Below are 19,459 nucleotides of genomic sequence, written 5' to 3' on the forward strand. Positions count from 1 at the left end.
GTAAGTTGAGGACTTTTTTTTTAAAAAAGCCAAGAAACACGCACTCTGTCGTATTAGCAAAACCTAAACTTTCTGTATATTATATCATAACTGTTTCTAAACCTATCTAAAGCATCAATGAACGTGATCACCATGTTAACCTGGGTGGACAAGAGAAAAGTCAGACCGGGCAAGTACATCAGGAAATGACACAGCAGTAACATGATTGTAAAGTTAAACAAAGTCCAAAAGAAGATGATAAAATGGCTGTCATGTTGTTGCTAGGAAAACAACATGGACTTGCTGTTTTTCATTCCCCCCCCTATCTTTTGTTTTACTAAAGAACAGTAGGAATAGCAAAGGGACAACAAGATGAACAAGTTATCTGACAGGTAAGCTTTTTCAGGCTACATAATGATTGGGGAGTCCTTGGTGTTCTCTGAGCTTGATTGTTGGCTTGCAGACATTTCATTATGTTAGATGTTGTGTAGCTGGTTCTTTGCAGGCAATAAGCAAGACGGAAGGTTCCAAAGAGAAATATACTTTATTGGAGTCAAGCAGAACAGAACTGAAACAGTGGCTGCTGCACAGCTACTTATATGGTTGGCCACTAGATGGCGGCCAATAGGCTTAAAGGAACCCATTCCCACCCCAAATCTACCAATGATATTCCTGGAGACAAGAAATCTGGCTTGGTCCGTAGCTGTTACACAGACACACCACTGAGTAACCATTAAGCAGCATTTAAACAGAGACGTGAATCAGTACAAGCAACCCCCCCAATACATTACATTAGATACTGTAACACCTTCAGTTATCTAGAACTAAAGATGTTACCCAGTCTGGTAATGAAACATCTGCAAGTCAACAACCAAGCTCAGAGAGCACCAAGGCCTTCACCGTTCAGCCCTGAACTACAGAAATCCTCTTCTACTGAAACCATACATTGATTGGAATGCTGGACTAGGGAGACAGACAGTGTTGTTAATCTTTAAGGTAGGATTGATTGAATAAATTAATAATGAAATATATTTTCTTGGCTCTCCTCTTTATTGCTGTCTGTATCATCTCTGTGTCAATCTATGGCTCTGTCTCTCCCTGTCCTCTGTCTCCCATTGACTTCATAAGGATCACAGTTCAACAAACTCTTAAATTATGTGTGAAAGGTTCCCCTGCGCTCCCACTAACTGCCCAGCTTCCATTGATTTTTGTGATGTAAATTAAAATCAATAGTTTTAAAACTGATAAGATGGGAGGCAGAGGGCAAGAGGCATTAGCCTGTGAAATAACAATGGGCAGGATTGAAGACAATTTTAATTCTGGACACATGTGGGGTTGATCACACCCACTTCCTTTGTTGTCCTCTTCCTATCTTGCCTCTCACACATTTTGCTAGGCTTCCAACCCAAACAATGGTGCAGCCATGGTCCATGCAGATAATTTGTGCATCCTGCAAAAATTGATCATTTTCAGCAAATTCATCCCAATATATTTCTTTCTTGGAAGGGTCTGCCTTGCCTGAAATCACTCCTGCAATTATTTGCATAGGAGGCAGCCCCCTTGTACTCAGTGGAGCTTACTGCTGAATAAATTTCTGTAAGATTACACTGTTTGCTCTACTCGTTGTATCCCACTCATTGTTTCTGTGATAATGACAGGTTGTTTGGCCATCTCCTTCCAAAATGGCTGAAGTAGCCTGTAGCCTTCTAACTCTTACTTCCAAGTAGGAAAGGACTCTATTGGGACAATTAGATACACCTTTCTATTTCTTAAAATTAAAAGAAAAACAAAGGCAGGATTTGGAGCAATGAGAACTCTTAAAAGAAGGACTAAAAGTGTATTGTCCGCAATAATCCATGATTGTAAAGTGCAAAGCAATCAATATACTTATAATAAACACATAGAAAGTTTGTTGGTCTTTTCTTTGATATTCTTAAGTGCATTTCAATATTTGGAGTAGTGTTTTTGTGCAAAGAGCTGACTGTTGCTGTCAGCTCCAGATGCCTTTTTAAAGAAAAAAAGAAAAGAAAATGATACCCATTGTTTTTTAATGAACTTCCCTCTCCTGCCAATACCAAGTGTATGGTGCTATAATTTGCCTTCGGTTTTCACATAACGTTGGAAAGTTTGTTTTTCCTTATTAAGGGTCCGGATTATAGATTAACCTGATGTCTGACTTGATTTTGTAGAGTCCTTGGTGGTTTGTCAGCTTTGTTTCTTGCTTCAGACATTTCATTACCCAACTAGGTAACACCATCAGTTTAAGAGAGAATGATATTATATAATGTAACACCCTGACAGGTTTTGTTGGAGATATAGGATTTTCCCCTGGTAGTTCCTTGATTCTGTTTTTTTTCCCCTGCATGATTGTTTGTCTTGTATTAATCCTTGCTTATCTGAGTGTTGGCTGCTAAATAGGATATGTTTTGGTCTTTTTGTTTCCTTCTTAGCTTTTTAATTCTCTCTTTTGAATGTTGCATAAATATGATTTATTTCTCTTGTCCATTGCTTGCTGATTTATCCGAATGCCAAACTTCCAGGAATTCCGTAGTGTTTTTGGATTTAGCTTGGTCTGGGATGTTCGCAGTTTTCTAGTTGAAACTATGGTTGAGTTTTTCTGTTGTGAGACTAAGAAGTTTTCATTGTGTCTTCTGACTGTTCATTGGTGTTTATGGCTAGTCTTTACTAGTCTTTACTCTGCTAGTTTTCTTCATGTCTGTCTTCCATAGTGGCTGTTCCAGTCCTTACATTGTGCTTATTCAGTCATATATCCCACCTTTATTATTTTCACAAATAATTCAAGGTGGCAAACATATACAACACACCTTCCTCTTCCTATTTTTCCCTGTAGATAACATCTGCTTTTTCCCCCCTCAGGCTTCTGGGTCTTTTGGTTTACATAAAATGCTTTAGAGGACTTTAGTTGGTTTGTGAGCTACAGCAATACTGTGTGTTTGTAATAGTCTGTTGGCTGTTTCAAAGATGTTTCTGATGTATGGTAATATTCTTTTCCAAGCTTGTGTTGGTTGTGCTATAGTGGGTTGAGTGGTCAAGCATTTTTTGATAAAGTAACATTAGTATCCATTTTGTTGAAAGTTGTTGTATAGGCAGTCTGTCTTTTTCCCCCCTGGTGTTCTGGTTGCTGCAGTGCATGTGAATAATGTTCTTCCATAGCTCCTCTTGTGGGAAGTTAAATAGTTGCTTTAATAGCAGAGCACTTTGGCCATGGACTTTGGTAATCAATTTTATTCTGAATAGGATTCTGCTGTGGATCTATAACAGGATTTCCATCTCTCTGTTATGCAAGTTCAACCATGTACAAATAGCTGTTTTTTTTCCCAATTAGCAGTGTTGACAACAACTGCTGCTGGCAAAAGAGATTCTAGCAGTATCCTCAATGTTAATTTATCATATCTTCTGGAATATCCAAACATCGTAGGGGTGACATAAAGACTGACCTCATTACTATTATTTTGGCATAAGAGTAGTTGGTAGAAAACATTACCCATCAATGTTTTGCAATTCTTTGCCTGTGTTACTTTTGCAGTGGGAGAAGCCATTTCACTTTCTCTATTTTTAATACATCAAATTCTCCTCTGTAAACTAGATGGAGAGTAGCAATGTGCGAATATTCTGGGCATAAAACATTCTACGCACGTAACAATGGTTTAGGATATACTGGCAAGAACTTTGAAAATTACGCACAGCTGTAAAATGTCTATGGAGATTCTCAATCATCCAGGTCATCGCTTCTCATCCCAGAAGCGTCTTCAGTTCTTTACTTCACTTCAGAACTGGAGAAATTTCATGGATGAGAAGTGAAATGTCTTCCAGGAAAAAAACATAGTCCAATTGCTTTTTGGAAAAAAAAACACCTTTGGGACACAGCTGTAATAGCTAAACAGAGGAAGGAAGATGTAGGGCCAATTGGGGAAGTAAGCTGGTTGGAAATATTATACTTGAAGCCAAGTGAGCTCCCAGCAGTGTCCTTGGCTACATTGATGGTACATCCAACCAGCTGGCTATTCCTCAATTTCCCAACATTTTCCACTTACTACCGCACTTTAGTAGCACCTTAGCTACTGTCACTGCATCCTTGAAGGATTTAGGGAGGTTGGAAGCTGATGGGCTGACTGGATTTGCCTTACAAGGATATCTGCAGACATCCTGCAGTTGGGGAAAGGAAAGTTCTGATGACTGGCTGGCATACATGACAAGCAGAATTGGAGGGGAGAAAGCATAGCCTTGCCTTTCTTTCCTTGCAAGGCATCTCTGGATTTTATTTGAGTCCCAATTCAGAAGCACCAAAATGTCCTGACCTTTAGATCTTCTGAACATTTTGCTTGCTGGGACCATTCAGCAGAATTTCCAAAATAAAATGTTTTCTTTGTTTCGTGCACATCTCTACAATGAAGACCTTACTATCAGCTAACATACTCGATAATTTATTTTAAAATAAAAATTAATGGCACCTTAGAATGTAGATGGGGAACCTATAGTTATCCAGGCAGGTTAAACTTGATAATCTGCAGCATTCCGTTCACTGTTTTAACTACAACTCCCTGTCAATAGTGGCCAGTGGTAATGGATGCTGGAAGCTGAAGTATGGCAACAAGTCCCTTGGCATGCCAGATTATTTACTGTCAACCTCAGTCAGCTCCAAAACTTATTATGTCTTTTTTCATGTTTTGGACCATGTGTATGCATGGAGTTCACTCCTTGTACTAAACCACAAACCTAGGTTTAAAAACTTGTTTTATATAATACTTGAAACCCAAACCAAAAAACTGTTACCACAAATTATGATGAGACTTGCTGATTCGTGAATTAGTGGGTTATATGAACCTTGCCACTCAGGCTTGTTAGTTTGTGGATGCATGCATTATGTAAACTTAACCAACTGGCTTGTTTGATTATGGATAGGCAAAATATAGTTAATTTGTTAACAAACCTATGTTTAGCTTGTGACTGACAGGATGAAGAAAATTCTGTACAAGAAAAAAACATGCCATGAAAATTTGGAATGTTAGATAAGAAAGAAACAGTTAACTGCTGCTCCATGAGACGGATACACTTCCCAAACTAGGAATCAAACTAGGCATATGTAAAAGAAACAATCAATGTAGTTTCAGACAGTTATACTGGACAAACTGATCATTCTTGTCCATAGAATGAAGACCTGAAGAACAGCAAAAGAATATTAATCTTGAAAACATAGGATGAGCAGCTTTGACCGAACACCAAGGCCAGGGACCAAAACACAAAATAGCCCTGGGGAACATCAGTGTATCAAATTATTAGAGAGGCAGGAAAAATCTATGAACCCCCAAATAAGGTAACTAGAGAAGAAGGCTATCAACTGTCCTCTATGGAGTCACCAGCACTGGAGGGCATTCTGCTTTCTGTAACACAGACAAAATAAAAGGAGATGATATTTGTTGCTAAGTTTAACTTGAGCTCTGCTAAGAAGGAGCTAATAGTACAGCTAGCTAATCATCAGCATATATTTACTGTATCCTGTGGCATTATTCAGAAACTACGGTATTTAATCAAGTCAGTATTATTAATATTATCACTAGTAAAATGTTTATAGGGGATGTTGCAAAACAAATAGCTGAGGGAAAGATTTTAAGACTGCCTCATCCAAGTGCAGGGGTTTTTGTTAGTCTGAACAGTTTGACTCATGTACTTGGTTCATGTATGCTAAATCAGGCATGTCCAATCGGCAGCCCATGGGCCACACACAGCCTGGGGCAGCTAGTAATGTGACCCCATAAGATCATAAACTTATAACATTATTAGTAATGTGGCCCCATAAGACCATAAACTTATAATATTATTACGTGATTTATAAGGAGCCATGGTGGCTCAGTGGTTTGGATGCAGTATTACAGGCTAATTCTGCCAACTGCCAGCAGTTTAATTCTCAGTGGCTCAAGGTTGACTCACCCTTCCATCCTTCTGAGTTCGATAAAATGAGGACCCAGATTGTTGGAGGCACTTAGAGAGGGCTGTAAAGCACTGTGAAGCGGTATATAAGTCTAAGTGATATTGCTATTTACATACATTAACTATATTATGTATTTTATGTGTGGCCCAAGACAATTCCTCTTCACTCAGTGTGGTCGATGCAAGCCAAAAGGTTGAACACCCATGTTCATCATGTTCAATCACCCATGTTCATCATGTTCAATCATGGTTTGCTTCAGAAACAGCTATTGACTCTGTTCATGCAGCCCACTGTAGTAAAACTGAATGAACCTCATTATGGTTAAACATGTTGGGTGAAACTAGGTATTTGGGGGAGGCTGTGATACTGTGAACCTGGAACAAGGCCTTCTAAAGTCTTACTCAAGGCATTGATGTAAGAACCATCCTCTATCCCAGCTCAAAGATGTGAAGAAATAAGCTTAGTCCAGGTTGAAACGGTAGGGAAGTATCCTAATGAACATATTGTATCCAAAATTCTGTGTCCTGTCTTGAAAGCCAAAAGCATCAGACTGATAAAGTCTGATGTCCCTTTGCAATTAGATGAGGCCATGGAAACTTGATTTTTTTTTTGAAACTGAAGGAACACTTTCAGGGAGTGGGGGCAAATGACAGAAGGCTATTGACAAAGCAATCTCACAAATGCAGTGAGAAATCTACTTGCATCAGAGAGCAGAACACAATTATATACGATGGTGACATTTATATGTATTTTGTCACTTAGGCATACAGTGATTTGCAGTGGCTGTCGCTGAGCCTTTGAATAGCTCTTCCTATTAAATGAATAATTAAAAATAAGAATGTATTCCTCAAATTTGATATCTAGCTGTGGAACAATACACAGTTTATTAGAATTATAATTCATAAAAACATTAAGAAGAAAAGTTTGGGTGTGTTAGTTTAAATCCATTTAGCTTTACATAACCTCTGTTGTTGATAGCTTTCTTTTCATAACTATATTAGAATTCAATAGTTTGCTGAAGAGATATGATTTGATTTTAAATATTTTATTTATTTTTACTTCTTTCAACTTTTCTCTAACTTTCTAATTATTTAGGAGGAATGTTTAACTTGACTTTTATCCTGAAATCTGCCTAACAGTAATCGATAGTTCATCTAATGTTAAATTAAATGAACTGTAAATAGAATTAGACATTATTACCATTGAATACATTTTAAAGATTTAATTTGCCATCTATTTTGCCTTTCCAATTTAATGTGATTACTCCTTTAATACATTACATCTTAATTGCTTTCTTATTCTTTAATCATTTTCCATGTCAGAGATATGGAACATAGTGCTGCAAGCATCTTCCTTGATGTTACAATGCTTTCTTTCTCATTTTTTCCATACTTTTAGTATAATTTAAAAAAAAATATAATAAGGTATAAGGAAGCTGGCATTAGTCAGAGCAAAAGCATCAGCCTCTGAAATCAACTTTATTTGTAGGAAAGTCTTAAGGTCCCATAAAGCTCCCACTGGTGGGGCAGACAAAACGTCTAGATTAATTTACTTTCTGATAATTTGTATTTTATATTTTGTATCAGGCTGAACCTATCAAACCCACGACTTACTCTCAAGACTCTAAATATGTTCCTAGCCTTTAAAAAAAAGGTTCTTATTCAATATATAGTTTAGTGGATTTTGTATTTTTCTCACATTTTTCCTATAATTTTCGTCATTTGTCTTAATGGAACTCTCTGAACAGACTTTGAATCAACCGATTAAATTTGTGTCCAGACATCTTCCCAGTTATAGGCATAATTCATTGTATCCAAAGTAATCTGGACAATTTATGTAGCTGTAAGACATTGGCGTCAATTTACATCATTTGCATAATGCAAACAGCACAGATTGACACAAGTGTGTACATTTAAACTTAACAGACAGTTAGGAATAATGGATGCCTCATCTTCCCAAATGATCTGTTAAATCAAGGTTTTACTGTATTTAAATCCAAATTAAATTGCTTTTCCTCTTGGTGTACAGGCAGTCCTCAAATTACGACCACAATTGAGCCCCAAATTTCTGTTGTTAAATGAGACACTTGTTAAGTGAATTTTGACCCATTTCTCTCAACAGTTATTAAGTGAATCACTGCAACTGATCAAGTTGGTAGCCTAGTTCTTAAGTGAATCTGGCTTCCCCATTGACTTTGTCCGCCAAAGGGTGGCAAAAGGTGATCACATGATCCAGAACGCTGTGACGGTCATAACTATGAACCAGTTGCAAAGCATCTGAATTTTGATCACATGAACCCAGAGATGCTTCAAAAGTTGTTTGTAACTGTGAAAAACGGTCCTAAGTCACTTTTTTCACTGCCATTGTAATTTTAAACAGTCATTAAATGAACTGTTGTAAGTTGAGGACCACCTGTAGTTTGTGGTCAATCTCCTTTAGCTCAGGTACCGGCCACTGTTCAAAAGTCATAAATATAAGACAGAGGTTGCTAAATATGATGTGGCATTATTTACTCCACTTTTAGATTTTTTTCATGGATTCCTAGACTTGGTCACAAGAAAAGCTAGTATTCAAAACAGAATAAAATTAAGAACGAGCATTAAAGTAAACTCCAAGGAACTAAAAAGAGATGTCTAAAAAGCTGGAGATTTGTGGGATGGTGTGAGTAATGATAAACTTGAGAGCCAATAAGTCTATATTGGCCACGCTAGAAAATTTTTTACAGATTCAGAGGAGGCAAAGTGCATTTTTGGGTAGGCATAATGTATCCCACAGGGCTCTGCTCATTAAAGTTAAGCTTAGAGCAACTATTCTTTTCTCTCTTGAGGTTCACACAGAAGCCAGAAAAAATGATGGCTCAATTTAATCAGTAGCAGAAGGGTGTTATAGTCATGCAAGATCCAAAGCATTTTTGAATCATTTTCAAAGTACACAGCCCTTTGTATTGATATCAAAATAGGGATAATTCATATTATTAATTTTATGGTATTCTTAAATGCGGGGGGGGGGGGAGGAGGTAAAACAATTTGTCTAATGGGGCTTGGCCCACTTTGAAGCCAAATCTGATAGCCAGCTTCAAAATCATTAAGTGGTTAAATTGGTTGGCTTAAAGTGTGTGCTATTCCGCTGTGGTTTATAAATCACAGTTTATAATTTAGCATGGCTTAGGAAATCCAGACAAATGTGACTTTTCAATAGGCATTGATTAAACAACCACAGCTTAGTACAAGTCACCCATAGTGAAGAATCACGTTTTTAATTTTTTAAAGAAAAAGTGTATCCGGGCTGACACCATGCCTGGGTAAAATAATGACATTATCCCATTACTATAATTTTTTACCCTCTAAGCACTCAGAAACAATTTCGAGGTGATCTGTGACTGCATTAACCAGAGCTCCATATCTGGGTTGCAAGAATCTGGACAACCACTCTAGGTTGCAGCAGATTTTAATCTGGCAGATCTGCTTATGCTGTACCTCCTTCCACTTTTTATATGCCAGTGAATTAGGGAAGCGGGACCTGCTTCCAAGTATTATTTCATTGTTTTGGATTCAGAGACGGTTTAACCCTTTTTTTTGCCTAGGTACCAGCTCCTGCATGTTTTCATCAAGGTCATTGTTTGTACTCTCTACAGTATAATGGTCAAGATACCAGGGAGCTGGTACGAAGGAGACTCAGCTTGCAATCCATCCTCAACTACAAGAACTCACTGGGAGAGTGATTTTGGGCTAGTTCCTGTCTGTCAGCCCAATCCACCTCACAGGATTGTTGTGGGGGAAAAAATCTAGAGAGGGGAGTGCTAGTCACACCTTCATGAGCTCCTGAACAAAAGGTGGGGTTTGTATCTAAATACATAAATAACCAATTTACCATTGCAATCATGCACAAAGGAACGAATCCCAGTTTGTTCAGTGCAGTGGGGTGTAATCTTTGATATGATATAGCAAGTCAACCTCCATCTGTTTGGTACATCAAACTTTAATCTTTAACATCTGTTCCTAGGAAAGAATTGTACTATTGCATAATACTAGGATGTACAATTGGACAACTAGTACAATCAATTAAGAATTTGAACCCGATTTTCATACTGTGAATTTAATCAGATGGCAGAGTCAATAAACCTCCTAAGAAATAAGCAAGATTCCCCACTGCGCTTTTAAGCTTGTAAAGTCAACCACAGAGACCATAAATATTTTAAGCAGCAGGAATAAAGCATTTGTTTTTATTCAGAAGATTAATTGTTACATGCATTTGTGTTTCAGTGGGGCTTTCAACTTGTAAAAAGCCCACGTCTGTGTCTCTTACAACTAGTGACCATGTAAATACTTAGATTAATCACCACTTTTTCATTAGGTTAAAGGGACATTGAGATAAACCACTACCTGGATGAAGAAGGAAGGCTAAATCTGTGTGTCACGATGGGAATGTAATCTTTGCACCATTTTCTTAGTGAATTCTTAGCCATATGTTCCTTAGGTTTTCCCATCAGCTTTGTGATAAGGCCTAGAGCACCATCTAGTGAGAAGGAGTGAGCTGATTTACAGAGGGAACATAGTTTTTGCAACGCAACTTGCAGAACCCACATTGTTGTTGTTTTTCCCTTTATAAAGTTGCTGAACCTACGTTTTGTGTTTAGGAATACTTAGCATATGTAAAAGAAGTCTCTGGAAAGGTGGAGAGTCATTTTTATCTTATGTTTGAACTGTGCAATTTTTTTCCAGCAAAACTATCAACTTATCCACTGTGGATCTATGTGAGCATTTTAGTTTACAGAGTATTTATACTCCACATAATGCTTTATACTGCACTGGTAAGACCACACTTGGAATACTGTGCCCCGTTTTGGTTGCCATGATACAAAACAGATGTTGAAATTCTACAAAGAGAGAAACCTGGAGGCTAAATGAACAATGAATGGTTGCAGGAACTGGGGATATCTAGCCTAACAAAGAGAAGAACTAGGGGTAACACAGTAGTGGTCTTCTAATATTTGAGGGGTTGCCACAGAGAAGAGGAGTTGACTTATTCTCAAAAGCACCCGAGATGATGGAAGCTTAACAAAAGAGAGATCCAGCCTAGAATTAAGGAGAATTTCCTGTCAATTAATCAGTGGAACAGTTTGCTTTCAGAAGTTGTGGATACTCCATCGCTGGAGTTTTTAAGAAGAGATTGGACAGCCACTCATCTGAAATGAGAAAGAGCCTTGGTGGAGCAGTGGGCTAATGCCTCCTTAAGTAACACCAGCTGCCTGCAATTAGTGCAGGTTCGCATCCCACCAGGCTCAAGGTTGACTCAGCCTTCCATCCTTCCGAGGTAGGTAAAATGAGGACCCAGATTGTTGGGGGCAATTAAGCTGGCTTTGTAATAATGCCGCTTGGGGGTGTGTGTGAAAGCCCTAATAAGCAGGCATATACATAGAATGAAAGCTATTGCTAAGCTTGTAAGCCGCCCTGAGTCTTCGGAGAAGGGCGGGATATAAATGGAATTAAAATAAAAAAAATGGTACAGGGTTTCCTGCCTGAGCAGACAGTTGCACTAGAAAACTTCCAAGGTCCCTTCCAACTCTGTAATTCTGTATCATAATAAAAAAAAATAGTAGTGATCCTTGAGCCCAGGGAGGAATGCTGTTGTGATAAAAACCACAGAGCTATAAAGCTAACCGCTGCTACTCAGGCCTTTGACTTTAAAAAATATGTTTATATTACTAGTTTTGTGGAGAGAGAAAAAAATCATATTAAAAACTGATTTCTCCGTTCCTTTTGGAGTCCTTCAGATTAATTCTTAGACAATTACTAATATATGGAAAAAATATTCATATGGACCAATTTACACTCTGATTTCTGGAAAAGAAACTCAGCAATTTTTTTTGGGGGGGGAACTAATCCTCAAGGTCTCCAGAAGTTCTGCTCTAAAGTCCAGTTCTGACTTAATCCTTTTCTTCTGGTATGTTTTGATTGCAATGAAAAATGCCAAAAAATCAGAAAGCATTTGGCAGCAACTTTTTTTTTTGCTGTCAGATATTATTTAAAAGGACAAGCTTTTGTGAGCTGCGGCTCACTTAATCAAAGGCCTGGCAAAAAGTTTCACAAAAGTGTTTGACTTCTAATAAAATGTGTTAGTCAGAAAAGTGTCTATCACAGGGGCCCTCAACCTTGGCAACTTTAAGGCTTGTGGACTTCAACTCCCAGAATTCCTCAGCCAGCCAGCCTTTTTTATGACCCTGCAATACCTTAATTTGGGCTAGAATGGGGGCAACTGGATGGAGCTGAGCCAGTGGTGGGATTCAAATATGCGAACAACCGGTTCTCTGCATGGATTCTGCTTCCAGAAGTCCATTCTGGGCCTGGGCAACAAAAAATTAGCTACTGGTTCTGCCGAAGTGGTGTGAACCGGCTGAATCCCACCACTGAGTGTTTACTGGCTGGATGCCCTTCCTGATGCCATGCAGAGTTCGCAGCAGTTATTTTTTCTTCTCACCATAGGTGAGAGAAACATCTGCCACTACCTAGGATTGAACTCTCAACCTTCTGAGTGGGCGTTGAGTGTCTTCACCGCTGCTCTTTTGCTCCGTAGACTAACCAGAGATTAAATTAGGTTCTTCTCCTACCTGTACAATTCCTAATTGTAATAGAAAGGATGTGAATTCAAGATTCAACAATAGTTGCCACCAGATGCTCTTATTTAGCCTATTCTGAATAATGTGTACCATTGAAGGGAGGATAGGAAAGCCTTTCCATTGTAAAAGCTGGTTAAAATTTGACAGAATGTTTTGCTTAGGACCAAAACAGCTAGAATTATTTATAAAACATGATTAAACATATTTTAGTGCAAAAGGTACACTAGATTGTCACTTTCTCAATAGCCATAGTGTGGTGGTGAAGATATCCATGGGATATGGTTTTTTAAAAAGTCAAAACAGTGACAGTATGCCAGCTGCGGAATTCTGGGAGTTGAAGTCCAAACATCTTAAAGTTGCTGAGTCTGAAAAAACACTGATTTTGAGTGCATTTCTTAACATTATGCCTTACCACCTCTGTGAACATTGTGTATTGCATTAGGTAAAGGTAAAGGTTCCCCCGCACATGCATGCTAGTCGTTTCCGACTCTGGGGGCCGGTGCTCATCTCCGTTTCAAAGCCGAAGAGCCAGCGTTTGTCTGAGGACGTCTCTGTGGTCATGTGGCCAGCATGACTAGACGCCAAAGGTGCATGGAACGCTGTTACCTTCCAACCGTAGTGGTCCCTATTTTTCTACTTGCATTTTTACATGCTTTCGAACTGCTTGGTGGGCAGAAGCTGGGATGAGTAACAGGCACTCACTCTGCTACACGTCACTCGGGATTCGACCTGCCAAACTGCTGACCTTCTGATCAACAAGCTCAGTGTCCTAACCCACTGAGCCACCGCGTCCCTGTGTATTGCATTAGTGCTGTTTAAAAGGAAAAACTCAGATGATCCTTCCTAAAAGAGTACTGGAGTACCTTACTAATTTGTTGACACAATTTTGATTAAATGCTGATTTTTTTGCCTTACTGAATTTGTATTTGATGTCAATTATTATCTTAGTTAGCACAGACCTCCTCCCTAATTAAACTGCTCCCTCCAATTGTTATGATGTGGTTGCATGAATGTGTCATGGGTTATTAGAAATTCAGTTCTTACTTATTGGGTAAAACAACAACAACAATCATTTTGCAAAAAGAAAGAACTAAGGTCTAATTGCAATAAACAATGCAAGTTAGTGGAATTTAAGTGACTGAAAAATAAAAGTTGATTTTTATCTTAAACGACTGATTTTCATATGGATTCTGCATTGCAGTGAACTGTAGGGAAGCTAATATCCTAATTTAAACAAATAAAACCTTACTCATAAAATTAAACCTTGTTATTCTGCTATGAATTAATCTCTACATAAATCTGAATGTGCTTTTATTGTACCCTGCTCACAGCTACAGTAAATATCCTCCTGACATAAAAGTGTTTCTGCTAGAATGGTCTGTTCTTTCTGATGTTGGTACTGAACGGGCTTCCTAATTTTTGACGTTGCTTTGGAAATTTGATAGATTCAGCTCACCTCCTTCCAGTGTTGCCAAACATTGTGACATGAGCAGTGACAGTGGTTTAATAAAGACTCCAGCGTCATCAGAAAGTGTATTCAATGTCCCATAATAAAAATAATAAAAACTCTTGATCTACAAAACTATTAAACGGATGCTAAAGAAATGTATCTGACGGAAAAATGCCGAGTAATTCAAGTGTTCTTTACTGTCAGTACTGTATTGTTGCTCTCTAAATTAATTTCCGTTCCCCCCTCCCCCCCCCTTTGTCTATCCTGAGGGAACAGAGTACATCTTTTAAAAGCATGGCCTAGATGGAATGACTGGGAAGATGTTTTCCTGATAACTATAGTTTATTTCTCTGCAAAGCAAAACACTGGAGGAAGAGGGGGTTTGAAGACAAACACAATATGAGTATTTGGGGGGGGGGAAAGTTCCTGTGTTATGCACAGTCAATTCTTCATGAGCAATAATCACAAGTCACACTATACTGTGAATTAGCCCATGAATCTATGATATGCTTATAACTTTGCCCCTTTGAAAAATCTGCATATTGTAAAACATGCACACATATATTTCATTATTAATCTTTATTTGTCTCCAGTTTCTTTTTTCTGTTCTGGAACTCCTTGTAAGTTCCTCCCCATTCTTCTAGATTTTCTGCTTCCTGATTTTCTTTGGTTCCTTATAACAGGCCAATGTTCCCCAGTCTCTAATATCCTCCAGACACGTTGAGTCCCAGCTTCAAGAATCTCCTAACCTAAGCCTAATGTGCTTGTGGGCCATGGTGACTGGGATTATAGAGTTTGCACTCTAGCTAGCACATCTGGATGATATTTTCCTGGAGAAAGTACCGGTAGTTCTGATTTTTTTCCCCTGTTTAAAAAATTGCCAAGTTCTGTTAATTTCAGCAAAAGAATTATGATTTTTCTGAATTAAATAAGCATGGATTGAAATCATTTACATTTAATATAAGTGTAATAATTTATATAATATATAATACAATAAAGTAGAATAATTATATAATTTAATATAAGTATTGCTTTTTATTACAGTATTAATTGGAAAAGGTTTCATTTTAAAATTTTGTCAGCTATTTTCCTGTGTTACTGTAATTAAGGTTTTCCCCTCAGCATTTTCTAACCTTATAAAAAAAGTCGGCATGCGTGAGTAGTTTTTTTCAAGATATTTAATATTCATTCATGTTAAACTCCCTTAGAAACAAGCCTTCCCCCCTTTTTTTCCTTTCTACAGGAGAATCTGGTTAATGAAACCTATTTTACTCTGTATGAGACAAGGCTCATGAACTGGTGAACATCCAATGTTATATTTAGCTATGGGCTTTAAATGTTGTGTATGACAAGCAAGAGCTGTTGACAAAACCCAAGCTGAACCTAAGCTTTATTAGAATAGTAACATTATTACAGCTAAACTAGCAATGCATGGCATTGATTTGAAATCCAAGGTTTTGTACAGAATGAAATGGCTTTGTCAAAAATCAATAGCGCCACTGCAATTACCATGAACATTACTTCAAAGGTATTAAGAGTCATAAATCAAATGCATCAGCTGGAGAATGATGATGACTATATGCACAAACAAGAAGCAGTGCTGTTATTATCTTCAGAAAGCCAATATTGTTTCCAGAAACAATATTCTATTTTTTATTAGCACATAAATTTTTTCATATTGCAAAGAAAATTTGCTAGAATCAATAGGAGCTCCACTTGTGGTTGAGTCATCTGAGTCATGGTTACCTTGGCCACAAAAATATGGATAACTAGTAAATGGCAGTATAGCTAATGTTTTCTGCATTTCTACAATTGTGGTACAAATAGTATGGGAAATGGGGTTGGTACCTGGTGTCTGAACTAATCAGATGTTGTAATCTGAAAAAAAACCCTTGAAAGTTGGCTACTTAGAGAACTGTGAAGCTCTACACATCCATCTAAACCAGAACAATCCCATATCCTTGATTCAGTAGCCCTTCTGACCAATAAGAAATCTGCATTCAGTCAGGAAGTGATCTTGGTGAACTGTCTCAGTTTCCTTGAAGTGTGGTGAGATACAAAGAGAAGGGTTTTATCAACATATTCATGATTCTGTGTTGCTATATTTTTGCTGCAGAAATTCTGGAAGGCTACTAGATAGTAGGAGAAGGAGTAGGAAAAGCCGTTTCGTTCTTTGCTATTATCTTAGTAGTTATCAGGATGTTTGGAACCCAGTTGTGATTATTCTACTGTTCTAGAAAACTGTGGAATTCATGGAACTCTTTATCATCAGTTTCATATAGTTGAATATCATTGGGGAAGAGGATAACATCTTGGGGAGACATAAGTCGAAAGTCAACCACTCCCAAACCCAACTCCTCAACCTTCTATTAAAGAACTTAGAATCACCACAACTCAATCACACCTGACCCAACTCAAGGAGGTCCTTCAGCATGATATTATACCGTAGTATCAACATTTGCCAATCAGGCTGGTAGAACTAGCAAGCAGGTACTCTCTTCTGCCTATTTCCTAACACATATAATCACCAATTTGAAACTTAACATTAAGAAAACCAAGATCATGGCATCCGGCCCACTCAATTCCTGGCAAATAGATGGGGAAGAAATGGAGGTAGTGACAGATTTTATTTTCCTGGGATCCAAGATCACTGCAGATGGGGACTGTAGCCAAGAAATTAAAAGACGCTTGCTCCTGGGGAGGAAAGCCATGGCAAATCTAGACAGCACACTAAAAAGCAGAGATATCACCCTGCCAACAAAAGTGCGTATAGTCAAGGCTATGGTCTTCCCAGTTGCAATGTATGGCAGTGAAAGCTGGACCATAAGAAAGGCTGAGCGCCAAAGAATTGAGGCCTTTGAACTGTGGTGCTGGAGAAGACTCCTGCGAGTCCCTTGGACTGCAAGGCGATCAAACTGGTCAGTCCTAGAGGAGATCAACCCTGACTGCTCTTTAGAAGGCCAGATCCTGAAGCTAAAACTCAAATACTTTGGCCACCTAATGAGAAGGAAAGACTCACTGGAGAAGAGCCTAATGCTGGGAAAGATTGAGGGCAATAGAAGAAGGGGACGACAGAGAATGAGGTGGCTGGATGGAGTCACTGAAGCAGTAGGCGTGAGCTTAAATGGACTCCAGAAGATGGTAGAGGACAGGAAGGCCTGGAGGAATGTTGTCCATAGGGTTGCGATGGGTCAGACACGACTTCGCAGCTAACAATAACAACAACAACAATAATCACCAACATCTTTTTGTGTCTTGGCACCCAACTTCATCACACAGGTGACAGAAGAACTGGAATGAGATGTCCCAATTTCGCTCTCCACTTGGATCTGCTAGAGAAGGATAAAGTTTGGTTTGACTGAGGCAGAATTATCTGGAAAATGACATTTCACTTTTTCTACCTCCCTGTACTTTATTTTCCTGGCCTAAACTGCACATGTGTGGAAATGTGAAGGATAGGAAGGCATCTAGTCAAGATCTATTTTTCCATTTTTCTCCTTCAGTCTGTGGCAACTTGGATCAGCAAAATACATAAGGAAACAGCCCCTTGCTTGGCAATAAAAATGGAAGCCGCTGGGAAGTCTCTCCCCCTCCCCCTCCCTCTCCACCCCCCCTCCCACCGCCATCATGTTTAGTCTGACTCTTATTCTTTGAATAAAAAGGCACCAGTGCCAGAACAAAATGCATCTCCAGAGAACATAAAATTAGAACTTATACATATTTATTATGTTTAATTATAATTATAAATATTATTAACTATGTTTGTAATACAAGATTCATTAGAGTTAGTAGAAAGTAAAATAACACTGCTTACTAAATGCGCTGTTGTGATCTGTAAATCATAGTTTGGAGTTCAGCAAGACCTGTGAACCAAGCCAGTTGGGCTTATTCAGCAAAACCATTTGGCCAAGTAAACCAAAGTGTAGCATGATGTCTGAATCCTGTTAATAAGCAAAGCACATGAAAACAGAAGCTACGTAGGATCACTTATGAATGGTAATCGCAACACTTCAGATTCTATCATTTACAATATACTGCTCCCTGAAGAGGTTTTTCCCTTCATTCCATTCCCTCTGAAGATGAGAGAAGTGAGGGCCCCCAAATAATATGATTGGCAGCCTGTACAGGACACAAATGTGAGGATCTTTTTCATAAAGTGCACATGTTGGACTTTCGCAAATGCCACAAGAAACTGCTAATCTGCAAGATACCAGAGCTCTCTTAAGAATCCGTAGATGATTCACTGCTAAAAGGGATCCACAAAAAATGATCTACCTGATACAAGGGAGACATACAATACTTGAGTCATCTCCATCATTCCCTGTTTATGAAATAATATGGCTGGTTGCCCAAAGGGGATCTGTTAGGGGTCTCCAACCCTGGTCTGCAGACCAGTACTGATCTGTGACCCATCAGGAACCAGTCCACACAAACAGGCGAACACACAAAGGTCCATTTGCACAAGTGTGGGATTAGGTTGCACGTGCTAAACCATCCCCTCTGCCCCCACTGCTGCACCGTTGCCGGTCCATGGAGCTGGAAAGATTGGGGACCATGATCTAAGGAGTTATCTATTAGGGGGTTGGACTAGAAGACTTCCAAGCTCCCTTCCAGCCCTCTTGTTCTATGTTCTAATTCCATTTCATAACCCAAGGAATTCTTTTGTAGTCCTCCCAAAATATTCAGTCTCTTTCCAGGCTTGCAGACCCCACACTGTTCTATTACATAATATCCCCAGTGTCTCCCAGGAAGCGAAGTTGCTGGACTGTCAGTGAATTTGACTCGCCCACTCCTGGCATATGGACCAACTGGTGGATAGCAGACTGCTCTGTGCAACAGAAAGCGTGCGTAGGAAGGAAAACACTGGAGTTAGGAGTAGGAGTTAGGAGTATAATTTTCGCAAGAAAGTGTCCTCCAGGCTAATGTCTGCTGAAAAAGATAACTTTTATTTAGGAAAGATCCAGTGGCTTATCTGTAGTGAAGAACCTATGGATGATGCCCTCCATTACAGAGAAAAGAAAAAAAATCATGTGATAATCACAATTGCACTGAAATCAGAAGAGAAAGAGGACTGAGCTGAGAGAAGAAGGTGGTGATAAAAGTCCTGAGAATATCTGACTCCCCAAGAGCAGACATGTTTTGCAGAGACATGCAAAATGAGTATGTGATACAATGGAAGGAGATATAAGTGTAGAGAACTTTGGCTAGGCTACTGGCCAATAGGCTTATAGGTGCAGAAAATCAGTACATGCAAAGTTGATTTCTACCATCCCGTTCCAACTTCTTCTCTAGGCTGCATTTCTTTGGCTCTAATCTTGGCCACTCACATGCTTCTCTTTCATGAAAGCTAAAGGTGAGAAAGTAAACAAAGTAAGCGCATCCTACCCCAACATCCATATTAAGAATTTTTTTACACTAAAAATGGCAAATGACACCACCCCCCTCTATTTCTTCACACTGTTTT

This window comes from Vipera ursinii, assembly GCF_947247035.1.
Source record: "Vipera ursinii genome assembly, chromosome: 1".
Lineage (NCBI taxonomy): Eukaryota > Metazoa > Chordata > Lepidosauria > Squamata > Viperidae > Vipera > Vipera ursinii.